The 25,414-nt window shown below is 43.9% G+C and overlaps 1 protein-coding gene and 1 long non-coding RNA gene across 6 annotated transcripts in view; both read left to right on the top strand.

The window, feature by feature from the left end:
• The window catches only part of LOC308471176, a 124,637-nt gene extending 121,306 nt beyond the window's left edge, over nucleotides 1–3,331 (top strand). For both annotated transcript variants that reach the window (XR_013982751.1, XR_013982752.1), the window contains exons 2-3: nucleotides 740–840; nucleotides 3,062–3,331. This is a non-coding gene — a long non-coding RNA (uncharacterized lncRNA). The remainder of the gene's footprint in view (nucleotides 1–739; nucleotides 841–3,061) is intronic.
• Nucleotides 3,332–21,440: 18,109 nt separating this feature from the next.
• The window catches only part of ABCA5 (ATP binding cassette subfamily A member 5), a 59,125-nt gene continuing 55,151 nt past the window's right edge, over nucleotides 21,441–25,414 (top strand). Inside the window, exon 1 of one of the 4 annotated variants that reach the window (XM_080994346.1) lies at nucleotides 21,441–21,582. The gene's annotated coding sequence lies outside the window, so the exon portion shown is untranslated. Of the gene's footprint in view, nucleotides 21,583–21,659; nucleotides 21,821–25,414 lie in introns of those variants that run through there. The other 3 variants (XM_080994348.1, XM_080994347.1, XM_080994349.1) reach the window with 3 other exon arrangements.

The following is a 25,414-nucleotide window of genomic DNA, read 5'->3' as shown; positions in this document are numbered from 1 at the left end:
AATGGCAGTGATAATGGCAATGGCGCCCACCTGAAAAAAGCCCTGACTATAACTATAACAATATCATTACAATACAGTTTAATGTGTTTTGTATGTATGCATCTTATTGTTGTTTTTATTGCCTGTTATCTTTTATTTATGGCCAGATGGACTAGCAAGCAATAAACTGGGTTGGCTATGTCTAGGAAAGATGCCTTAGACATAGAATAAGCTGGTGTCATTTGAAAAGCAGTGGAACCTTGGTTCTCGAACGTAATCTGTTCCGGAAGTCCATTCGACTCCCAAAACATTCGAAAACCAAGGTGCGGCTTCCGATTGGTGCAAGTGCCCCGGAAACAATAGCTGACAACTGCATCAGATGTTCAGCTTCCAAAGAATGTCTGGAAACCAGAACACTTACTTCTGGGTTTCCGGCATTCGGGAGCTGATTTGTTCGTCAACTAAGCCGTTCGAGAACCAAGGTTCCACTGTATTTCAGAATATTTCCACAAGCTATGGTAGGACCTCATGAACTTTAGATTACAATGAAGTTACAGGTGTTTATGGGTGGGATAGGTATAGACCTAGGCGGTTGCTAAATAAGGAAATGTCAGCCTGATAGAATTGATGCTCCATTATTCATTGCATTTATGGATCACCTTTTAGCTGTCTCCACATTTTTATTTTTATTTTATTTTTAAAACACTGAATCTGAGCATATTACCTCTGAGTCCATCACAGCGCTGTGATTTTTGTCCAGGAAAGGCTTGCTGACTTGAACAACCTTTCCCACCCAGCAACAGGAGGCAGACAGAGTCCCTAACTGGCTCTGTGTTTGATGGTCAAGCTCTCGTTGCTAAAGTAAGCTCATAGATCTTTTTCTCTATCTTTGGAGAGGAAGGGTTCTGCAGAAAAACAAATCAATTTGAGTCCCAGGCAGATGGGAAGGGAGCAGATTGCTGCTGTACTAGAACAGAAGATACTAAACATGTTTGTCTGTTTACTATGACACTCCATGACTCAGGCACCTCTGTGGATAATAAAATAGGCAAGCATCTTCTATTGGCTTTTTAGGAGTCTGTCTCATTTTGCCCTATCTCTGGGGCTCTGTGAAGCAAATCTTCATTCACCGGCCTGGGGTATGTGGCGATCACACAGGGTCCCCGGACGTTTAACGGTCTATTGATCCCTGTGCCACCACTGTGCTCACTTCCCCGCTGCCACCAACCAGTTACTCTCTGGTAAAACACTGAGTCCAGTCAGTTGTTAAAAGTGAACCAAAAAAACAAGTTTATTTTACAAACATTAAGAAATTTACGGTTTCTCAGATAATATTAATATCAGTATATTAACTTTTGTTTCTTTACCGGCCTATACCTTCCTAATACCTTCTGACTGATTATCTCAACTGACTCCTCTTAACAAATTCTCTCACTCTCTCCCACCAGACTAGCTCAACCCACAGACTTATCTTCTCTGTCTGTTCTAACTCCAGACTGTCTTCTCAACAACTCTAACTCCCTAAACAACCTCTGTGCTTAAAACGTATACAGTTAACTCTGCCTCCTGGGTTCCCATTGGTTAGTCATTTTACAATTAGTTAACCCTTTCCCTATGAACCCAGTATGATGTCACACACATAGGAGGGCAAACGCCACAGGTAGCTCAGTTGGTAGAGCAGGAGACTCTCAATCTCAGAGTTGTGGGTTTGAATCTCACACCAGGCAAAAGATTCCTGCATTGCAGGAGCTTATGCTAGATGACTCTTGTGGTCCCTTCCAACTCTATGATAAGGTAAAGGTAAAGGGACCCCTGACCATTAGGTCCCGTCGCGGACGACTCTGGGGTTGCGGCGCTCATCTTGCTTTATTGGCCGAGGGAGTGGCGTATAGCTTCCGGGTCATGTGGCCAGCATGACTAAGCTGCTTCTGGCAAACCAGAGCAGCGCACGGAAACACCGTTTACCTTCCCGCCGGAGTGGTACCTATTTATCTACTTGCACTTTGACGTGCTTTCGAACTGCTAGGTTGGCAGGAGCAGGGACCAAGCAACGGGAGCTCACCCTGTCACAGGGATTTGAACCGCCGACCTTCTGATCAGCAAGGCCTAGACTCTGTGGTTTTACCCACAGCGCCACCCGCGTCCCTATCAACTCTATGATACTGCTTCCCAAATAGGGTACTTCCAGACATCATCATTTTAACAGCACTGTTTAATTGCTGGTCTGTTTTCAGCTGGAATAGTAATTTTACTCTTTTTCCTTTTTGGTGTGACTAAACTCATGGTACAGAATATTGGCACCTCTTTTTCTTTTGCTGCACATGGCAGCCATTTTGTGCTGCCACCCACATCACTTTTATCAATACTGTTGTACTGGCACCTCATATATATCTTTTACCAAAAAAAGTGCTGCTTCAGCCAAGTGAGTAGTCCTAATTTTTTCAATCCCAAATGTAGGGGGATGTTCATTGGGACCATTAGGGGGGTGAGGGTTAAATATTCCTTTACCCACTCACTGCCCCAACATGATAGATTACATTATGACACATCTGTATGGAAAGGGAAAGGTTGAAGTGATAGAGTTGATTTCTTAAGAAGCGATAAAGATCATAGGGAAGGGAATGTGTAGAGCACTAGTGACTTGAGGAAATTGTGCAGGTGTTCCATAACGTTGGATATTCTGAGGGGAAAACAAGCTGAACAGAGAAAAAACATGAGTTGGGAGATGTTGTGTTCAAAATGTCATGCAGGTGCCTGATAGATACATGAAATACAGATTTCAGTTGTGTGGGTGTTGGGAGTTTTCAGTTCTTATCTCTTCTCTGCAGTAATGTAAACAGCTAGTGTTCTAGCTTGCCATTCTTCAAAAATGCCAAGGGGGGGGGGGAGTTACAAACTCAACCCACCAGTCACTGATATTGCTCACTTTTTATCCAGCTATTTTCAAATTCTATTGACCATGAATTTGGTACACTAGGATTTAAGATGCACCCAACCTCCCTCCCTTCAACATGGCTCTTTTTAAAATTTATTTTACAGTGGACTTGGGTCTGTTGTTTCATGTGCTCATTTTTCTCCCTAGGTGTCAGAGAGCAGAGATAATAGGCTGTCGTTTTATCTGTATGAAGAGGCTGAGTAATGAAGACAAATGTTGGCAGTTCTCAAATGTGCACTGAAGATCTATTTCCATACAAGATCTGTTTAGAATTTAAGCTGAATTTAAAACAATTCCTCCATAAAGCTGAAGTTTAAAATAAACAGACATGTTACTTATGTTTTAAATGCAACGATTTCCAGAGGGGTGATCATATTAGGCAGCGCTGCAGCAAAAACAATAAACTGTCTTGTGGCACTTTCAAGACTAACTAATTTATTATGGCATCTGCTTTCATGGGCTAAAGTCCACTTCACCAGCTGCCCGAAGTATTATCCTCAGTTGCAGACATATACACATACAGTATTGGAGTGGGGGTTGTAAGCAGTAAGCAGTGAGGTCAGAAGAAAATGAATTATCACAGTTTGTACATTTTGCACTACATTTCTATTTGACCTCGCTGGTTACAACTCCTCCCTCCCATTAATATATACCTGCATTATCTGCAAATAGAAGTTAACACTTCATAGTTATTTAGCGGATGAGGTTTAGAGGCATATTTTAAACTGGTTTTAACATCATGTTTTAATTGGTTTTTTTAATTGCTAATTTTATTAGTTAAGCTCTTGCAGTTCTTCTTTAGCTTTCCTAGCAAACAAACCTGCTAAATTAGAGTGTCACAAAGCAACTATATAACTACCCCAGAAAAGCTCAAATAGGGATGACTGTCATTCCTTTTTGTGTTTATTCATATTTTTTTTATGTCACACTAGTGATATCTCCCATAAACTGCACCACACCCCAAGATCTGGGAAATGATTTTCTCCTCTATTAGATGTTGTTGCTTTGTAACGAAAAGAAAATGCAATCCCACTGTAACCATCAACTGCTTTGTCTCCCCGCCCCCTCCACCTCCCAAAGTTAATTCACTGGTGGACTGGAATAAGTTACTTCACTACTTCAACTACCCTTCCGGCCCATAGACTGGCGTGGCAAATGGCAAAGTTTTCAGGTAAGAAGAGTTACTTTCCTTAAATACTTATTGCCAGTGCCAGATTTACGTATAAGCTAAACAATCTATAGCTTAGGGCCCCACCCTCTTGGGGGTCCCCCAGAAAACGAAGGGGGAAAACTGGATGTACATTTCCAAAATATAAGATAAAAAACAAATAAGACCTACATACAGCAACAGTGTTTTGTGTTGTGTAGGCTCCTATGATGTAAGTAATGGGCCCCGCCTGCTAGCCTGCTCCCTAAAATATCACTGGTTTGCTCATTTCTATCTCAACTACTCTGAAATACATATTTTGTTATGTGCAAATGGCTTTAGATACCTATTAGGTCCATAAATTACCATATAGCATATATTCAGCACAAAAAACAGCGACAATTTATTGCTGACAAAGGACAGCTGGACATTTAAAGGACCCCATTACCTTCAGTAGCTTAGGGCCTCATCAAACCTAAATCCGGCCCTGCTTATTGCTATTCCCCCCCCCCCCCCGATTCCATTTATCTCCAGAGCTCCCAGGGCTTTTAAAAACAATTCACCTGTTCTGCTTGAGAGCAGTGCAGTCTCTTGCGTAATGACTGACCTCTTTTGTGAGTGCTGCAATACCTTGACGCTCGGGCGGCAGCTCGGTGAGAATGTTTTCTGATGTTGCATCGCTCACCTCGCTCCCCCTCCCTCAGCGTTCCCAGAAGCAACTATGTGATCCTTTTACGTTCTAGCCACAACCGTTCCGCCCACCCACCACAGATTACAATGCGCTAAAAAGGATGGCTGTTCTCAACATGCACAAAACGTAAGCTGAAGTGCTTCACTGTCAACAGAATGGCACGTTACTGTTCTAACAGGATACATACCCAACAGATCTACAGCCCTTATACACCCAGCTGATCACTGCGTCTGAGGGAGGGCCTCCCACAAATGTCATCAGGAGGTCCATTCTGTATGATATAGGAATTGGGTCTTTAGCATGGTAGAATTCCTTTGGAATACCCTCATATTAAATGTAAAGAGGACCCCTGACCATTGCTTTACTGGCCGAGGAATCTGGCGTACAGCTTCCAGGTCATGTGGCCAGCATGACTAAGCCACTTCTGGCGAACCAGAGCAGCACACAGAAATGCTGTTTACCTTCCCGCCGGAGTGGTACCTATTTATCTACTTGCGTGTTTTCGAACTGCTAGGTTGGCAGGAGCAGGGACCGAGCAACGGGAGCTCACCCCGTCACGGGGATTCAAACTGCCGACCTTCTGATCTGCAAGGCCTAGGCTCTGTGGTTTAACCCACAGTGCCACCCGCATCCCTACCCTCATATTAGACAGGCACAATCTTTGCTGCCTTTTCAGCACCTATTGGAAACATTCATTTTTTTTCAATGAGCTTTTTAAGTACAGTGGTACCTCGGGTTAAGTACTCAATTCGTTCCGGAGGTCCGTTGAACCTGAAACTGTTCTTAACCTGAAGCACTACTTTAGCTAATGGGGCTTCCTGCTGCTGCCTCGCCGCCAGAGCACAATTTCTGTTCTCATCCTGAAGCAAAGTTCTTAACCCGAGGTACTATTCTGGGTTAGCGGAGTCTGTAACCTGAAGCGTACGTAACCTGAAGCGTATGTTATCCAAAGTACCACTGTAGAGACCTTTCTCCTATTCTGTTTCTGCATTGGATTTAAAATTCTTTTTCCATATGAAAATGTTTCTAATTGGGGTCTTTTTTAAATTGTTTGTGTGTGCAATGGTTTCTGTTGTTGATCCTTTTATTGTGATATTGCTTTGAGATATTTTAGGAGAAGCAATTCATAAATGGAGCAAAATGATGAAATAACAGCCCCACCTTTGTGTGTTTCTGTCAAGTAACTGACACCATCATGACATCAGGTGATGGACAGGTGGGTTGCCCCACTCACCTGTCAAAGTTGAGCCAGGATAAGATTCTGACCCACTGAGGCAAGAATTTCCAACTCCTGGTGCATTTGACTTGGCTTGGCTTATTGTAATTTTATGCCACTTTTCAGTCAAATGAATCTCAAAGCAGCTTACAAACGATAAATAACAATGACGTAATAAAACCTATTAGAACATTAGAACATTAGAACCTATTAGAACATCGCAAATAGAGCCTAAATCATATAAAATAATTAGCAAATCATCAATAAAACAGTTACAAAGTATAACACATTATTAACAAACGGGGCAGCTAAAAATACATCACAATTACAGCAGAAGTCATATGATTAACAAATCAAGATGGCTTTTATAATCTATAAAATATTAACAGCATTAATATTAAAAACATGCGAAGCCTTCTCGATTTTATGACATTTATATAACCTTCCCCTTGGCTGTACTGAGATACACTTGATTAAAAACAAAACAGAGGCATTAGCAGACCCTTTCCTTTAGTCACATCAGCCTGAGCCAGAACCCTCAAAGGTACTATCCCCCGAGCCTGACTCACCCGCAGATTCAAGTGCTTCCTTCTACTGGACAATCTTATCAAGCCCCAAGTCTTCAGGAGATAAAAGAACAGCTAACCTGAGTCACAAACTGGAATTTTTCTTTGCTTGGTTAGTTTCAACCAGGGATGGGGACTATGTTGACCATCAAATGCTGTTGGACTCCCAGCCAACACCGCTCACCTCAACATCACTCAACTGCATTATAAGCCAGTTTCCTGTATTCCTATCCATTGCCTTCCTCTTATGAGCAAAAAATCTGTACACCAAGTAGTGCACATTGACTTACTGAGAGTTTTCTATATTACTCTTCTATTGCGTGCACCAAGCAGCTTCAAAGGGAAGCTGTGGAACTGGAAAATTAACCAATTTGATTGCAATAGATAAAAAATTGTCCCGTAGCACCTTAAGGTAAAGGTAAAGGTACCCCTGACCATTAGGTCCAGTCGCGGACGACTCTGTGGTTGCAGCGCTCATCTCGCTTTATTGGCCAATGGAGCCAGCGTACAGCTTCCAGGTCATGTGGCCAGCATGACTAAGCCACTTCTGGCAAACTAAAGCAGCGCACGGAAACGCCATTTACCTTCCCGCCGGAGCGGTACCTATTTATCTACTTGTACTTTGATGTGCTTTCGAAGTGCTAGGTTGGCAGGAGCAGGGACCAAGCAACAGGAGCTCACCCCGTCGCAGGGATTCGAACCACCAACCTTCTGATCGTGTGCATGCACACTTTTTCAGATACATTGAAACAGAAGTATCTGAAGAAGTGTGCATGCACATGAAAGCTTATACCCAGAACAAACTTAGGTGGTCTCTAAGGTGCTACTGGACAATTTTTTATTTATTTCGACTGCGTCAGACCAACATGGCTACCTACCTGAATCTACAATTTGATTGCATTTCTCATAGCTTGAACTTCCAAGTATAGGCAGTTTGCAGGCTTCAAAGGGTAAATCACCTCCCAATGAACTGTAATATTTATTCACACATTTAGTGATCAGGTTTTTTAAAATTTATTTTCATTTTGAACTCCTATCATTTTCTTCTCTCTCAAAGTTAATTTGGCACATCTTGCAGTGTAACTTATTTCAGCTGCCACTGTCACAGACAGAGTCCGTTGCCTGCATCAAGTGAAGCGAACTGTTATCCACAATAGCTCTTGCCACAAGGAACTTAGGGTTGTATCCAATGTAGTGCTAAGTAATTCACATAACAGAAGGATTTACGCTTGCACAACGGAATTCCCCACCCCCTTCCCATCATGCTCCCTAAATGTGTTCTGGATTCTTACCAACACTCCAGAGTTGATTTGGAGAGGGTGTGGGCTCTGAGGAGAGAGAGGGAAATCCGACTGCACAAGCATAAATACAGGTACTTGCACTGATGGGACACGTTAATTGGATACCGCTCTTCATCTTTCTAACAGCATGTGTCTTATTGTTATTAAGGCATTTTCACTTGGATTTGTTAGGATTCTCACTCTAAACCAGGGTTTCCCAACCTTGGGTCTCCAGCTGTTTTTGGACTACAACTCCCATTATCTCTAGCTAGGAGGGCCAGTGGTCAAGGATGCTGGGAACAGTAGTCCAAAAACCAGTGGAGGCCCAAGTTTGGGAATCCCTGCTCTACACTGAAGACTAGGACCAGAGCTACTATAATCTTCCATTATCTGTGATTTTAAAATTAACACCTCCGCTTCCTTTGAGCAGCAAATTGCAATTTTGCCAAATTGCAATTTTCATTTGAAAGTCCTTTCATTTTGTCATGTCGCATGGTGAGTCACTATTTTAAGAACTCGAGTCCAAAGGACCTTTGGGCATGCAGAGCTTCGTTTTGCTATTCTTTGGATCTCTGTTTGGGTTTATTTTTGGCTTATGTTAACAGGTGCTGTCCGTGGTGCTGAAGATAGCATTCCATAATTCAAAAGTGGGGTATTTTCTGAGTGGGGCTTAAATAGCTTTGGCTGTACAAGTAGCAGACATTCAGTGCAACAAACTGGGCAGAATCAAAGCACACTCTACACTCCAATACCGGGATACTGAACCTGGTCTCAAATGGATCAGGGAGCTGCTTAACCCACATGTGAACCTACAGAGTTCCTTCCAGGTATCTGATTCAAAGAGAGGATTGCTCATTTCCAATCAGCCCTATTGCATCTCAGCACAAATCACTTCCCTGAGCTTATCTCTTTCCACTCAGGACAGGAGTTATTCTCAGAACAGTTCTTCACACAAAAACACATAGACCGGTGGGCTCCTTTGAGGGTGAGCAAACTTTTTTTAAACTCTAAACATAAACTGTTTTTGGGTGCAAGCCAGTGTGGTGTAGTGGTTAAGAGCGGTGGACTCGTAATCTGGTGAACCAGGTTCGCTTCCCCGCTCCTCCACCTGTAGCTGCTGGGTGACCTTGGGCGAGTCACACTTCTCTGAAGTCTCTCAGCCTCACTCACCTCACAGAGTGTTTGTTTTTGGGGAGGAAGGGAAAGGAGAATGTTAGCCGCTTTGAGACTCCTTTGGGTAGTGATAAAGCGGGATATCAAATCCAAACTCTTCTTCTTCTTCCTGCAAATTTCAACTCAATACAAAAGTGCATCTCAGCAACCAGAGATTTAAACACTGGGCATTAATGGTTGGGGAAAACCTCTTGCAAATTGTGCTTTTTAATCTTACCCTCTTCCCATTTAGGAGAGCTTCACGCCATATAGCACCCCCACCCATTTTCTTATCTAGCGAAACAGATATTAAGGAATATCATATTATAAAAGCATATTTATTTGAAAAATTATATCGCTTAGGATAATTAAACCTCTAAGTGGTTTACATAAAAAGTGGTTTCCCAAAACTCTTTAGGGGGAATCCTAATGGGGAGGAGGACCCTGACAACACCCCAATGGGGCCTGAGCATGCTCAGTGGCCATGAAATTGCACTGGGGCAAGAGGACAGTGAAGGAGAAATGGAATGGAGTATTGTGGAGGAGGGCATGGTTGATTTGATTAGCAGGAACACTGATTCAGAGCATAGCAGGTTCTACTTGCTTGTAGATAAAACATTACAAAAATGTCACAAGTCCTCAGTGTGCTCTGATCTAAAGGAAGTCAAACCCACATTGCTCTCATCGCTTGGCAAGGTGGGGAGCATGTACCATTACAAAAAATTTAAAGTTGAAATATCATAGTATCACTAAAGTGGGTGCTAGTACTCTGGACTGGACTGTGCTCTCTCTCTCTCTCTCTCTCTCTCTCACACACACACACACACACACACATTGCCTGCCTGGCATGACAAATAGGTCCTGTGCCTGAAATTTGGTTCCTGCTGAGTTCTGACATGAATTCGAGCAAAACATCAGTGCTGACTTGCAAACGGCAGCATCTCTATGCCTTCGCAAAATTTCATTTCTGATTGTGAATGCTGCAAATGCACATCGGAAGGCATTGTGCCTCTGAGGTATGCCATCGCACAATTCATCAACACGAAGCTTCAGCAAAGTTCTTACATCCCGGCTACATACACACACACACACACACACACTGTGATAATCTCCCTTCTCCATCCCTCACACCTTCTCCCAAATCTGTTTGGCAGGATTGGGAGAAACCTCAAAAAGACTGCATGATGAGTTGAGGGGGGAAATCATTCTGGCAAGCAGAAAAGCTTGCATGGATGGAACAATCACCTTAGTGTGACATTGAATTCCACCCTAGATGTATTTAAAAAGTGAATATATGGGTTGGATTCAGCTAGACAGTTGCACAACCCTCACATGGCCCAATCCTGCATTATTTCGTTTGATTGTGTCCTATTATGCTCAGGCCTCCATTATAGCATGCTGGATCCCTAGCACTCTCTCCCCTCTTTATATGGCAGCCACAGTTTCCCTCCCTCTCTCCCTCTCTCCCTAGGATAAGTTGATTGAACTGTCAGTCCAGGCCATGCTGTGTTTGTGTAGGCCTGTGCATGAATGTGGGCAGGGTCACAGCCCAAGGGTACAGTACTGTATACACTTTATATGGAAAAGGACCCAGGTTCAATCCTCATCATCTCCAGCTAGAGCTAGGAAATACTGTGTTGGAGACCAGGCTGAGGAGTACTGTTCTGATGAGGAATGGTGGGGTTCTGAAGCTGCTCGGGAACAGTGGGACAGTATAGATTGAGAACAGTGGTTTGCAGAGGGGCATAGTTCAGAAGACAAAAGATGGGACAAACCAGGGGGTTGAGCAGCAAAGTGAAGAAGAACTGGAAGAGAGAGAGCCAGCAGACTCTCTCACGCTAGAAAGTGTCCAGCCTATCAGTCCAAGGTCACGTAGAGTAGATAAGGTAGTGGTTGTGAGATCAGGTTGCAAGGCGAGGAAGTTATGAGGGTGGGGATGTGGGTGTAGACATTAATTGGGAGCACCTTTACTCTGAGAATGGACGCTTTGTTCTTTCGTGATGATCATCAAAATCTATTTAAATGGTAAGGGACTATTTTATTTTGTTCTGCTTATCCATGGGCAAAGGGAGTGAGTGAGCCGCATTCCCGAAGCCTGACATACTGTTCCCTGAAACTTTGAAGTGCCGCTGCCAGTCAGAGTTGGAACTATTAAGCTAGATGGACCAATGGTTTAAGGCGGCTTCCTGTGTTCCTACACTTGTACCCATATTTCACACCTATTAACTGCCTTTCTATTTTGTAATAACGGCAAACCTTTGCTTTCCATATAAATGGTAGTCTGTGTTCTGTTGCCAATTTCTTCCTCATCTTAAGTGTGCAGGGCAACTTCTCCTGCAGTGTGGGGTTATTCTAGGCCCAATATCTTATAAGACATCCTTCTGTCGATGGCATGCATGTGTGCTTGTGTGGCACATGTGATGAGGTTCATGTGTTAACAAGCAGTACACAGGGAGAAGGAATATGACACAATTTAACTACTTCTATCATGTATTTATACGCGGCTGGCACTGTGGGTTAAACCACAGAGCCTAGGACTTGCCGATCAGAAGGTCGGCGGTTCGAATCCCCGCGACGGGGTGAGCTCCCATTGCTCGGTCCCTGCTCCTGCCAACCTAGCAGTTCAAAAGCACGTCAAAGTGAAAGTAGATAAATAGGTACCGCTCCGGCAGGAAGGTAAACGGCGTTTCCGTGCGCTGCTCTGATTCGCCAGAAGCGGCTTAGTCATGCTGGCCACATGACCCAGAAGCTGTACGCCGGCTACCTTGGCCTATAAAGCGAGATGAGCGCCGCAACCCCAGAGTCGGTCACGACTGGACCTAATGGTCAGGGGTCCCTTTACCTTTATCATGTATTTATGCTGTTTGCGCTGAATGAAGTGGGGTTTCGAAGTTTGCCCTTACAATATAATATTTTTACTCTTTGGGGACATCTAGTGGAGTGACAGATTTGTTACATTGCTACATCAGGAAGGCTTCATCCCACATACAGTGCTTTAATTCAGAAACTGATTAAAAGGCCTTGGGGAGTAGGGCTTCTATGCCAAGTGTGTAGCTTTAGCGTGTCAAGCACTGTGTGTTTCTCTTGGGACTGACCATGATAAGCATATGGCTAAGGAGACAGGTATTGGCATAGCGGGTGCATTTAAGTGCAAATAATCGTAGATCATCTATATTTTCACCCGTGTCAATGAAGCTTCTTGGTGCTCTGCTAACTTCCTTGGAATGAGCTGTTGTTTTGCGTTACACTTATGGGAGTAGTAGTCAGCTATGTTTTGCTCAGAGTAAACCTGCTGAGATTAACGAGCACGACTCATAAATTAGATTCGTTAATTTCAGTGGGTCTAACCTGCCAACCTAGCAGTTTGAAAGCATGTCAAAGTGCAAGTAGATAAATAGGTACCGCTCCAGCGGGAAGGTAAACGGCGTTTCTGTGTGCTGCTCTGGTTCGCCAGAAGCGGCTTAGTCATGCTGGCCACATGACCTGGAAGCTGTACGCCGGCTCCCTCAGCCAATAAAGCGAGATGAGCGCCGCCACCCCAGAGTCGGCCACAACTGGACCTAATGGTCTGGGGACCCTTTACCTTTACCCTGAGCAAAAACTCTGTTGAATACCACCCATAGTGTTGGAGATGATAAAAGGCACCTCTGGTCTGCTCAGTCCACCAACTCATCGCAAATCCTTAGTTCAACCTACACAACTGAGACCACATATGCCAAGTATAGGTACATTACCAAAATATATTTTTCAAGTTACATTCCCATTTCAAAGAGGCTCAAGAGGAGGAAGCATAGCTCCCTGACAAAGCACAAAAGAAGGGTCAACCCCCTACCATCTCCAGTTAAATGTTTAGTTGGGGTTGGTGGTTATTTCAGCTTGGGTAAAACTATAAACTGTATATTAAAATTATTGTTGTTGTTGTTGTTGTTGTTGTTGTTGTTATTGGTTTCCATTGATTTATTGGTTTGTTTGTTTGTTTGTTTGTTGCTTGTATAGGATATTTTGGTTTTTAACATTAGATGTTTTGTTGTGTTTTTATATATGTTGTAAGCCTCCCAGATGGGCGGAATATAAATTAAAAATTATTATTATTATTATTATTATTATTATTATTACTACTACAGTGGTACCTCTGGTTACGAACTTAAATTTGTTCCGGAGCTCCATTCTTAACCTGAAACTGTTCTTAACCTGAGGTACCACTTTAGCTAATGGGGCCGCCCACTGCTGCCGCCGCACGATTTCTGTTCTCATCCTGAAGCAAAGTTCTTAACCTGAAGCACTATTTCTGGGTTAGCGGAGTCTGTAACCTGAGGCCTATGTAACCTGAAGCGTATGTAACCCGAGGTACCACTGTATTTAGTAGCAGGCAGAGGGGGGGAGACCTCCCCCTCCCTCCCTCCCTCTCCTTGCATCACAGCCCTGATCCAAACTGAATTCTCCACACAGCTATATTTAGCCAAAATACCCCTAGAGACTGTGACTCTTGAAAGAACAAAGGCTACCTCTGTATTATAATATGCATGCAAGTGTGTGTGTTTTCCAGATTCACTATTATGTCCTAAATAAAAGAGTTGTGTACCTGTGCAAAAATCTCACTTGCCTGTTTTAGCCGTGAGAGCTTCTTCCTCCTCCTCTCCCATTATTTCCCAGCTTTCCCCCTCATCTACATCTGCGCTGTGATCTCCCTCAAACTCCTGTTGTAATTCTGAACAGTCTTCTTCTTTTCTGGAAGGGTCGGGCTGGGGAGGCAGTCTCCACCACTCCTCCTCTGCAGTGTCTCTGACATTTACTCAGCAAAAGGAAAAGAAAAAACTTATCCTCTTATCTCCTCTATTATTGTTACTGACCACTTGCCATGGGGAAAAGGCTGTAACTCACTGGTAGAGAACATGCTTTGAATCCAAAGATCCCAGCTTCAACCTCTGGCATCTCTAGGTAGGACTGGGAGAAAATCTTGAAACCCTGGAGACCGACTGCCAGTCAGTAAATACAGTACTGTGCGAGATGGACCAATAGTACAAAGCAGCTTCCTATTTTACAATGTGTGACGGACACAGTTTTGGCTTTATGTACTATCTCTGGCATGTATACCCTGCATAAGTTTAGAGTCGCCTGTAAATACTCTGTATACCTGAAGGAGCATCTCCACCCCCATCGTTCTGCCAGGACACTGAGGTCCAGCGCCGAGGGCCTTTTGGTGGTTCCCTCGCTGTGAGAAGTGAGGTTACAGGGAACCAGACAGAGGGCCTTCTCGGTGGTGACGCCTGCCCAGCAGATGTCAAGGCAATAAACAACTATTTTACTTTTTTTTGTTGTTTTTTTTTAAATATTTTATTAAGGATTTTCTTGTTTTACAGAAGTGTAGTGCCTCGTATTTTTTTTTTCATGTAACATTTTTACAAATCCGTTTCATTTGTTGAGGCATTGGGGGAGAAGAAAAAAAGAAAGAAAAAAGAAAGGGGGGGGTGGAGAGAGGGAAGATGGATGGGGGTGGGGTCGGGTGGCGGTGTTTCTATTATGTTTAATGTATGTAGAGTTTGGTGTCAGCGTTGCTTTTAAAAGACAACTGAAGGCGGCCCTGTTTAAAGAAGTTTTTAATGTCTGACGCTGTATTGTTTTTAATATTCGGTTGGAAGCCTCCCAGAGTGGCTGGGGAAATCCAGCCAAACGGGCAGGGTATTAATAATAATAATAATAATAATAATAATAATAATAATAATAATTACTACTACTCTTCTTGATGGTAATGTTGCACCATTCTTTGGTGGGTGTGTTTTTTTAAACTGTTGATGGGCCCATATTTATAATTTTTCTTTGACCATTTTAAATTTATTTCGTCTCTACTTGGATCTTTCATATTAGCATGTTAGCTTATGCACTTGATCCCAGTTAGCAACAGAGTCGAATACCATGGCAGCATCAGTCTCGAGGCACATTCAGTAAAGCCCCAGAGCTCAGACTGGGCCAAGCTGCTTTTGCCAAGCATGAGGCTTTCTTACTAAGCAGCAGACTAATATTTATTGTGCATGCAATATGCAACAGTAATAGATAATTTGAGGAAACCATGGAAGGGAAGTCAGTCACTAATGTAATGTATATTGGAAAATGTTGGTCTAATTGTATTTTATTTTTGGATAAATAATAATAATAATAATAATAATAATAATTGTGCATTCTGAGCAGCAGCAAGCTATAAATCGAGCCAAGAATCCCCGCCAACAGTAATATTGGAGAAACGGGGGGGGGGGGGGACACAGGTTTTTTCCAAAATGCTAGTCAAAAGAGCAAAACTGAAAATCTCTTGAAACTGGCAAGTTCCATTGAACCATGACATGAGTTCTATTATAACTCAAAACATTTAGTCAACTAAACATTTACTCAACTATTTGATGAAGACAGCATGCAAGAAATCGGTTTTCTGTCAATAAAGATGGTAATTTAACATTACTATGTTGAAGTTCTTTTGCTGAATACTGTTAGGAGCTCTTTTGTCTATTTGTAAGCTAAATGGAGACAGTCTTACTACTTAGATCCCTAGTTGAGAGCAGAATACAAATGAAAATCACTGAATCCAACTCTAGAAATCTTAGAAGAGGAAGTTAAGGAGTGATATTAAAAACAACAAACACTGGGATTAGATGGATTTATTTAAAAAAAATTAAATTGTAAAGATGCAGCTAAGGAAAGTTGGAGATATCCCCCAGATGCAGAGAAAAACTGGAATAGCAGCTATTCCTAAGCCTAGAACAGGATGCATGTACAGTGGTACCTCGGGTTACATACGCTTCAGGTTACAGACTCCGCTAACCCAGAAATAGTACCTCGGGTTAAGAACTTTGCTTCAGGATGAGAACAGAAATTGTGCGGTGGCGGCGCAATGGCAGCAGGAGGCCCCATTAGCTAAAGTGGTACCCCAGGTTAAGAACAGTTTCAGGTTAAGAACAGACCTCCAGAACGAATTGAGTACTTAACCCGAGGTACCACTGTATCTGGAATCTTACAGGCCCATCGTTCTGCTAAACAAAGATGCTAATTTATTCAAACATCCTTGCCAAAAGCATTAAGTGCTATATTAAGAACCAAAAAGGTTTGTTCACAGTGGACAGAGGGTTCAGTATATACAATATATCCACAGAACTTGCCTCTGAACAATGGCCTCCCTGGAGGAAAACTGCCATGGAATTTATCCGAGGCACTTTGTCTATACTGTACTTCAAACTGTGTATAATCTGTTCCTTACATCCTTACTGCTCACAGGAAACTCTCTGCAAGCAATTTAGCAACTCCTGTCTATCTCACTTTTAATACCAACAGAAAACTGCTTTTTCAAGATTCGGAAAAGTATGGTTCAAAGAGTGGGGAACTCCATTCTCATGAACAGCTAACTCAAAAATAAGGGGTTGGTCCTACCTGTTCCAAGCAAGACATTTGTGCTTCTGACAAATTTTCAGCACTGGGTAATGAATAGATCGCATATAGCAGCAACAAGTTTTCACATTATATAACACGCTGCTTGGTATTTCAGGCAGACGGCACAGAAAAGGTTGAAATCTGCATGGCAAGAGGATCTGTAGGAACCCTTTGTCTGCAGGGGGAAAAGCTGATCCAGCATCTGGAGACAACAGCAGCCTTTCAACATGGGTTAGAGAATGCTCATTGATATCTGTCCAAAAGCTGACATTTGTCCTCACTGCAACTGCACAGCGTTGTTAAAATCCTACTTCCCAGTGTTGGAGGGCTTGTGGGAAAACAAATACAATACAGAGGCCAGTGTTGAGAGAAAATATTTAGTGCTTCTACCTGAACCTTAATGCTCTCTTCAGAGACCCTGCTCTGAGGGTCCTCACCAAAAGAAATGAGGTGGAGGACCACCTTTTTGTGGTGGCACCCCAGTTATAGAATAGCCTTTCCAGAGAAGTTTACCGGGCACTATCTTTATGGTCCTTTAAGGTCCATAAATAGCAACATCCTAGAGGTCCCAGGCCCTAATGATGTTAGATTAGCCTCAACCAGAGCCAGGGCTTTTTCAACACTGGCTCCGGCCTGGTGGAACGCTCTGTCTCATGAGACCAGGGCCCTGCGGGATCTGATTTCTTTCTGCAGGGCCTGTAAGACAGAGTTGTTCCGCCTGGCCTTTGGCTTGGAGTCAGTTTGATTCCCTCCCCCTCTTTCTTTTTTCCTTTCTCCACCTGTGATGAGGCTGCATTTTAATTTTAATGTCGTATTTTAATCTTGTTTTTAAGTTGTATTCATTCAACTTGTTTTTATTATTGTTAGCCGCCCTGAGCCCGGCCTTGGCTGGGGAGGGCGGGGTATAAATAAAATTTATCATTATTATTATATCTCCCACCCTGCCAAAATCTGTTTTCCAGGTGGGGCTATACCAGGGTTTCCCCAACCTGGGTCTCCAGCTGTTTTTGGATTACAATTCCATTATCCCTGACCACCGGTCTTGCTAGCTAGGGATGATAGGAGTTGTAGTCCAACAACAGCAGGAATTGGGAAACCCTGGGCTATACAAATAGACAGAGACCAAATATAAATAAGGCAAACGCGTCCAGGAGGGTGATCTTTACATTGGTACCTCGGGTTACATACCTTCAGGTTACAGATGCTTCAGGTTACAGACTCCGCTAACCCAGAAATAGTACCTCGGGTTAAGAACTTTGCTTCAGGATGAGAACAGAAATCGCGCTCCGGCGGCGCGGCAGCAGCAGCAGGCCCCATTAGCTAAAGTGGTGCTTCAGGTTAAGAACAGTTTCAGGTTAAGAACGGACCTCCGGAATGAATTAAGTACTTAACCTGAGGTACCACTGTATTTCAGTGCTGCAGCAGGATCCCTTGCCCGACAAGTAAGGAGGGGGGCAAGAGATGCTCATGGCGTAGAACAAAGAACCCTTATGCATCTTCTCAAATGAAGAACTTTAAGCTAATTGGTGACATTTTGTTGTGGCCTGCACACACTGCTCATGGCCACTTATCAACGGCTACATTCCTACCCTATCAGGCTACTTTTGAAGTAGACTTTGCTCCACAGTGGGGGCTCCTCTTGCTTATCTTCAACCTCCCTCCTCATCTGTCTCACAACTATCAGGTTGCATAAACATTAGGCATTCAATTGTCCGCCCTTGGCCTTGCTCAAATGCAAGCATTGTTCAGACAGCTGCGTTGTTCCAAATTAGTGCTTCACAGGTGCCGGGTTAATATCTTTTTATTCACATGAGCCTCTTAACTAAAACTTACGCCAGGTACCCCCAAACTCGGCCCACCAGATGTTTTGGGACTACAATTCCCATCATCCCCGACCACTGGTCCTATTAGCTAGGGATGATGGGAGTTGTAGTCCCAAAACATCTGGAGGGCTGAGTTTGGGGGTGCCTGACTTATGCATTTCAATCTGGGTCTCTCAGTTTTAAATTGGGGTTTGTTTGCTTAAAAAAAATAATAACATAGTTCGATATTAATGACACCTTCAATATAAAAATTTAAAAATAATGCTTGTTGCTGCAGGACATTCATGTTTGCTGGAGTTCTTCAGTCATTGGGACATTGGTTAGAAATATGCAAACTAAAAGGGGAAATTACATGATCTATTACACTAATGGGGCACAGTAGCCTGGTTGGCTCAGCAATGCCATGGGGGGCCGGAAAAGGACCAGGTAGGAACGAAGTGGTTCTGAACTCTTCTCTGTGAGCCTGCACATTTGCTTAGCTCCATAAACCATAGTTTCACTTACTCATGATTCACAACTCAGACCAGCATCTGCCTGGCTTGTTATTTGCAGCTGACATGGATGGCACAGTTTTATAAAATATTATGGAGTTTACTTGCAAGGGACAATGGTTCAAAAGTTCCTGATAACTGGAATAATAATTCCCCATATTTAATGAACTGGTATTTCATACTTTGGAATGTTGCTTGCATGGCAAGACACTCTTTGGTTAAAAATGGTAGCAAGGTTTGTTGTTTTTACTTTTTTGCAGTTTGCAATTACACATATGGTGACAGCGTCAAATTGATTTCTTGTAACTACTACAGCTATATCATAATAAACATAACAAATATACACGATTTCTACTCAAGATGCCATTGTTTATATAAATATCAGGTGGCAAACTGTTGTTGTTTTTAAATGCAACAGAATTTGGTAAGAAGTCTGAGGATGACTACATGTGGCTCACTAGCTCTTCCTAGACTGTGGGGCTAATAAGCATCTTCTACGTTGAAGAATTATTATGTTCAGCTGCTCAGTTTTCCTCCTGCCAAAGTGTTCTGAAATAGCAACAAATTAGACCCCTGTCTTTGAAGCTTCAAGTTTCTGCCTGGAATGAAATTAAAAGGGAAGAACAAAGATTCAGACCTAAAGCATCTGTAATCTTGCTAGGAGTCTCTCTCCACTCCTGTTAGACCTAGGTTGTTTATAAAGCCTCAGATGCCATCTTGCCCACACTTCCTTGGGAGTAACCATCACAAAACCCAGTGGGACTTACTTCTAAGCAGGGGGAAGGTTCTGGATTTACAGAAGCCATCCCAGTTTCTGATTTGATCCCAGAATGTCCCACTTTTCCTTAGGACGTCCCTATTTTGATTGGAGAAATGTTGGAGGGTATGGAGTTATCCGAGCCCTGAGCTATCTGAAGGCAGCCCTGTATAGGGAAATTTTTTAAAAAATGTTTAATGATGTTTTTATATATGTTGGAAGCTGCCCAGAATGGCTGGGGCAACCAAGTCAGATGGGTGGGGTATAAATATAATAAGTAGTAGTAATAATAATAATAATAATAATAATAATAATAATATTTCATCAGAGAAATGTTGGAGGGTATGTACATTTAAAGCATACAACTTCCCTCAAAGGAAACATGGCAACTACAATTCCCAGAATCCTTCAACTACGGTTCCCAGGATCCTTCCTTTTGCGAGGAGAGGCATGTGCATTGAACGTGCTTTGAATGTATGGTGTGTCTCTGTGTTCAAAGAATCGTAGAGTTGGAAGGGACCCAAGGGTCATCTAGTCCAACCCCCTGCAATGCAGGAATCTCAACTAAAGCATACGTGACAGAGGGCCATCCAACCTCTGCTTAAAAACCTCCAAGGAAGGGGAGTCCACAACCTCCCAAGGAGGACTGTTCCATTGTCGAACAGCTCTTACTGTCAGAAAGTTTTTCCATACATTTTGTCAGAATCTCCTTTCTTATAACTTGAAGCCATTGGTTCACATTCTACCCTCCAGAGTAGAAGAAAACAAGCTTGCTCCATCTTCCATGTGACAGCCCTTGAGGTATTTGAAGATGGCTATCCTATCTCCTCTCAGTCTCCTCTTTTCCAGACGAAACGTAGCCAGCTCCTTCAAGGGCTCCTCGTAAGGCTTGGTTTCCAGACCAACTGATCATCTTAGCTGCCTTCCTTTGCACACATTCCACTTGTCAACGCCCTTCTTAAACTGTGGTGCCTAGAACTGGACACAGTATTCCAGGTGTGGTCTGACCGAGGCAGAATTAATTATTATTATTATTATTATTATTATTATTATTATTTATACCCCGCCCATCTGGCTGGGTTTTCCCAGCCACTCTGGGCGGCTTCCAGCAGAATATTAAAATACAATGATTCATCCAATATTAAAAGCTTCCCTAAACAGGGCTGCCTTCAGATGCCTTCTAAAAGCCCGATAGTTGCTTATTTATTCAACATCTGATGGGAGGGCAGATGTGATACCATGACTTCCCTTCATCTGGACACTATACTTCTATTAGAGCTGCCATATTTCTAAGAGCCAAAAACATTTGCCGACTTCCACTTTTAACTATGGAGCGCTATGACGGCTCTCATTTCTAAGATCCATGAAGAAGAAGAAAAGGACTTGTCCTGGAAAAAGAGGACATAGAGTGGTACCTCGGGGTAAGAACTTACTTCGTTCCGGAGGTCCGTTCTTAACCTGAAACTGTTCTTAACCTGTAACTAATGGGGCCTCCTGCTGCCATTGCGCTGCCGCCGCACAATTTCTATTCTCATCCTGAAGCAAAGTTCTTAACCCGAGGTACTATTTCTGGGTTAGCGGAGTCTGTAACCTGAAGTGTCTGTAACCTGAGGTACCACTGTATATGGCCACCGTGTTGATGCAGCCTAGAATAGCATTAGCTCTTTTTTGCTGCTGCATCACCACACTGTTGATTCATGTTAAGCTGGTGGTCCTGGTGTTGCGCGTGCTCTTCCTATGGGTGGCCTGGCTTCTCCACCCGATCCATCTCCCCGCTGCCCTAGGGTCGCCACCAGCATTGGGTAGGCTCTTTAGAGTATAATCCGGGGTGTGTGTATGAGAGAGAAGAAAACGCCACCGAATGCATTGCTTGGCAACGCGTCTGGGATCTGCCGCATTCCGACCCGAGGACTCGGCGGGAGAATGTTTCTTTTCTGTCGCTACGTCTAAAGCGGCGCCTGCGGAACGGCGCCTTTTATTTCCATTTCTTCCCTTCCCTCGGAGCGGGGAGGAGGAGAGGAATTCGCTGGGCTTGGAAACTTGCTCCTACCAGCAGACGACGCTCCTTCCTCTCTGCTTTCCGTCCAAGCCGGCGGAAGGCAGCTCGCCTCCCTCTCGCACGGCAGAGTCAGGTAAGCTGCCCTGGGAACGAGGCTGCGGGGGCAAAGGCGCGCAACGGCAGCTGCGCGCCATGCGCGCCGGCCGCCGCCTCCTTCTCCGCCTTCTCCTCCTCCTCCTCCTCTCAGCCCCCTTGACGAAGCGGGCCTGAGGTGGAGGAAGCGGGGCCGCCGCCGCCGCCACTGCGTCTCGCCGGCTTGGCTGTTTTGGGGAGCGGCGGCTGCTTCTAGGCGAGGCTGCGGCTTCTCTCAGGTACAGGCTCGGCGGCGGGGAGGAAGGCGCCGTGTGGGGCTGCGCGGTGGCGGGAACGGAGCGAGAAAAGACGCGGGGAAAGGGGAGGCCAAAGCTAGGGTGGAAGAAGAGATATTCAGGGGAAGGGAAGGAGGCGGCGGGTTGGTTTGTTTATTTGCCCCCCTTTTTTCTGGAGAGGGCGAGCAGCACCCCCAGGCCCAGGCCCCTCTGCTTCCCACGTTCCTTTGCTGGAGAAGCCGCTCGGGGGCTGCAACCCGACGGCCTCCTCTTCGGGAGAGTTGCCAAGGCCACGGGCTGTCTTGGGCATGTCGGCGCACGCGGCTCCTCTCCCAGCCCAGACAGGCTTGGCTGCTGTCGCTGCAGGTGTATATGGGGCTGGAGCTGTCAATAATTGAGGAGCAACCCTCACGACGGCGTCGGGTTTCTCCGCTTCTTGGCGCGGAACGCAGCTACGTGAGCTGGGAGGGAAGGAGTTGGTTTTTGTAAGCTTGTCCGAAAGCATGCCTTTCGCTTGCGTGCGTTTATGCGCTTTCCCCTCCCTGCCCGTTCCAGAATCGATGCTTTTGCACAACCTCATTATGCTGCCCATAGGAGCCAACTCCTATAAAATATTTGACGGGGGGGCCAAACCACCCCCTCCCCAAGTTGATGGGCATTGCAATTCAAATGGAGTGTGATCGATTATGCTGGGCAGGGTTACCGCCCCCCCCCCCCACTTACAGTGGTACCTCGGGTTAAGTACTTAATTCGTTCTGGAGGTCTGTTCTTAACCTGAAACACCACTTTAGCTAATGGGGCCTCCTGCTGCTGCCACGCCGTCGCTGCGGGATTTCTGTTCTCATCCTGAAGCAAAGTTCTTAACCCGAGGTAGTATTTCTGGATTAGCGGAGTCTGTAACCTGAAGTGTATGTAACCTGAAGCGTATGTAACCCGAGGTACCACTGTATTTTGTTCAAGTTGGCACCCTGGATGCTGCATATGAATTAGGCATCAAGTGGACATCGCTGCAGTTTTGCAGATAATGAGATGCACGCAGGGTGGGGAGGGAGAAGAAGAGCAATAGCAAGCCAGGTCCAAGGGATGAGGCTTTAGTAACACCTACTGCTTAAATTAGAAATATCCATTCGGGTGGCATGAGAGGGCAGTGTGCCTCCTCACGTTTGGAATGCAGACTGTGGTGCTTTAAGAACAAATCCCAAGGCTGTTCTTCTAGAGCCACAGCCAGAGTGGCTAGCTGTCAAGATATCAATGCAGCCACCGTCAGTTATCTTTTGAATGCAGTCATGCCTGCACATGCTTTGATTATGGGAAGGAACAGTCCATATCTAGCTGCAGACAAGGAAAGGCCATCTTGTTTTCCTTTGAGGAGCAGCTGTATTTTACAATTCGCTTCTACTGTAGTCGTTCTGGGTTCTGGTTAGGATTTTGGGGAGTGATTTTGTTTAACCGTAAAGAGAGGCTGTGGGGGAAAAATAAGACCAACAAGAGCACAAATTAATTCTCTGGTTTCCCTATCACCACCAGCTGCTCTCTCTGCAATGGCATGCCAAGCCCTGAATTGATGCTGCATCTTCCTGTGGCGCAAAGGCATAAGATAAAAGTGAATAATGCAGATTGAACACATGTATGTTAGGGCTGCCGTCTTGTCAAGCCGTTTTGGCAGGAGGTTCCAGAAGCAATAAAAATAGATGATGGGATATGATATGAAATCCTAAAGGACTCTTTCTGGGATGTTTGAAGGGTCACACCTGACAGGAAGACTTGGAAATTTCGAAGAGTTTTACATGCGATAGCAAGATAAGTGGTAGCTGCATCTTGGAAATCCTCGAGAATATTTGGTATGAGGAAATTTGACATTTCTAACCAAAATGTACAGATTAATAGGAGGGTGCTCAACAGACAGGTTTATTGAAAAGTGGTGTTTATTTATAATCAGTGGAATATGAAATACCATGATAATTGAACCATATATATTATTTTGATAGGTCCAACATGTTGTTGTTGTTTTGTTGTTGTAAATTTAAATCATATCTTCATATGCTGCATATTTTATTATCTAAAAGTAATACGGTTTTTTATGTTTGCGTTTTCACAAAAACAAAAATTGTTTTACAAAAATGAAATATGGTAGATTTGAATTGGAAGAGCAAATAAGAACGGTCAGCTAATTAACTTGCCATTAAATTTGTGTTATCATCAACACAGCTTTGCAAATATGAATGGTCACTATAATGATTTTACCGTTAATGTAATTGTCACAGTCTGGTCTTGTATTGCATTTATCCCTTATCGCTTACACATTCCCACTCCCCATCTGCATTCCCATGCAACCTTATGTATGTATAGATCGGTCAACTTACATAAAATTGAATGCATCTGAAGTGGAGACTAGTCCGCAAAAGCCTATGCTATATATTACAAGCCTTTCCGTAGCTTTTAATGCAACAGGCTTGCATGGCTAACACGCTGGATATATGTTAGCTGATTGACAGTGATTGCCTGCTTCATGTGGAAAGTTGATTGCATTGACAAAACGTTGATTTTCCTCTAGCAGGCCATAAGCATAGTGTCAGAGTAAGTTTTTGGCAGTACAGTCGTACTTTGGAAGTCAAACGCCTTGCGAGTTGAATGCTTTGGCTTCTGAATGCCGCCAACCTGGATGTGATTGTTCCAGTTGGCAAACGTTCTTTGGAACCTGAACGTCCATCGCGGCTTCCAGTTGGCTGCAGGAGCTTCTGCGTCTTGGTTCCCGAACGTTTTGGAAGTCGAACGGACTTCCGGAACGGATTCCGTTCGACTTCCAAGGTCTGACTGTACTGCATAAGAACGTAAAAGCTCTGCTGGATCAGACTAAAGGCCCATCTAGTCCAGCGTTCTGTTCTCACGGTGGCCAACCGGTTGCCCTTCGGAGGCCCACAAGCAAAACATGAACCTTAACTGCATTTTGCCAGTGGTGATTCCTAGCAGCTGTCAGCCAGGGGCACATTGCCTCTGATGCTAACTGTAATATAGCTGTTGTCTGTAGTAGTGAAATACATACCGGTATGTTGAAGTTTATATTTCAGCCATTCTTTGGTTCATGCCACTAGGACTGCAACACTCGGCCTTCTCCTTTTTAAAAAAAACAAACCATAATCCCATTAGAACTACTGTTTTATTAATGTGTATATTTGTGCATAATTAATCAGCAATTAATCAATTAAACCACATAGCTTATTCCACTATGATTTCTTCAGACAAGTGGCCATTCTGTTTGCCAGCAGCTCCTACAGTTGCTCATTGGGCTGGCTCACTGTAAAACTGTGTTTCCCTTGTTAAATGGCAACTTTAGCAGAAGCCTGCTTTCTTAACCTTACTTTTTTGCAAGTGACTTCAGCTGAAATAAGCGTAACTCTGAATAAATATTGTTAGGAGTGCTTGTGTCTGAGAGCTGTCAGGCTAGTTGGCATGAGGGAGAGGACCTTTTCAGTGGTGGCTCCATACTTTTGGGTTGAATTGCGGGCTGGGGTTCTTTAGGCATAAGGAGAATCCCGAAACTCGTATGTTTTTACTACCATTTCTTTGATACATATTTTTTGTGGTTCGCTCCTCCCT

Source organism: Podarcis pityusensis (genome assembly GCF_964106645.2).
Source record: "Podarcis pityusensis genome assembly, chromosome: 2".
Lineage (NCBI taxonomy): Eukaryota > Metazoa > Chordata > Lepidosauria > Squamata > Lacertidae > Podarcis > Podarcis pityusensis.
Note: the sequence above shows the minus strand (reverse complement) of the source record. Positions and strands in the feature narration are given on the sequence as shown.